The sequence below is a fragment of the Sinocyclocheilus grahami genome, unplaced genomic scaffold, assembly GCF_001515645.1.
Source record: "Sinocyclocheilus grahami isolate Dianchi unplaced genomic scaffold, SAMN03320097.WGS_v1.1 scaffold688.1, whole genome shotgun sequence".
NCBI lineage: Eukaryota > Metazoa > Chordata > Actinopteri > Cypriniformes > Cyprinidae > Sinocyclocheilus > Sinocyclocheilus grahami.
The window spans coordinates 435365-435846 of record NW_015505867.1 but is presented as its reverse complement, the minus strand read 5'-3'; positions in this window follow the sequence as shown (position 1 = coordinate 435846).

Here is a 482-nt window from a genome sequence, read left to right as displayed (position 1 = left end):
TTAGACCAAGCACTACTACTGTTTGTTATCGTATTTTATTTTTCTTTTCACAGATATTGACTCTGCCTTTGGAGGCCCATCTCAAGGTCAAAGACAAGAATAAAAAGTTTTCAACTTCAAACCCATTCTAAGTATATATATACTAACACATTTTGAAACTAAACTGAGGACGAAAATGTTTAAAATGCAGTTTAGATTGCTTGATTTATTATATTGTGTAATTGAAAAGATTTTGAATTTAGGATTAAGTTTTTTTTTCTGTTTGTTTTTTTTAAACAAAGATTGTTGTAGGAAAGACAAAGAGCGGAGCAGGAGGGAAGAGCATGAACAACATGGTAAAAGCACAGAAGCATATACAGAAAAAACACTGTACTAGGGAGTCGTGTAGATCAATCATTTTTTAACCGTCAAAATTTACAGAGATTTACAGTTTCACGGTGTAAAACTATTTATGAAATGTTTGAGCATGTGCCATCAGAACC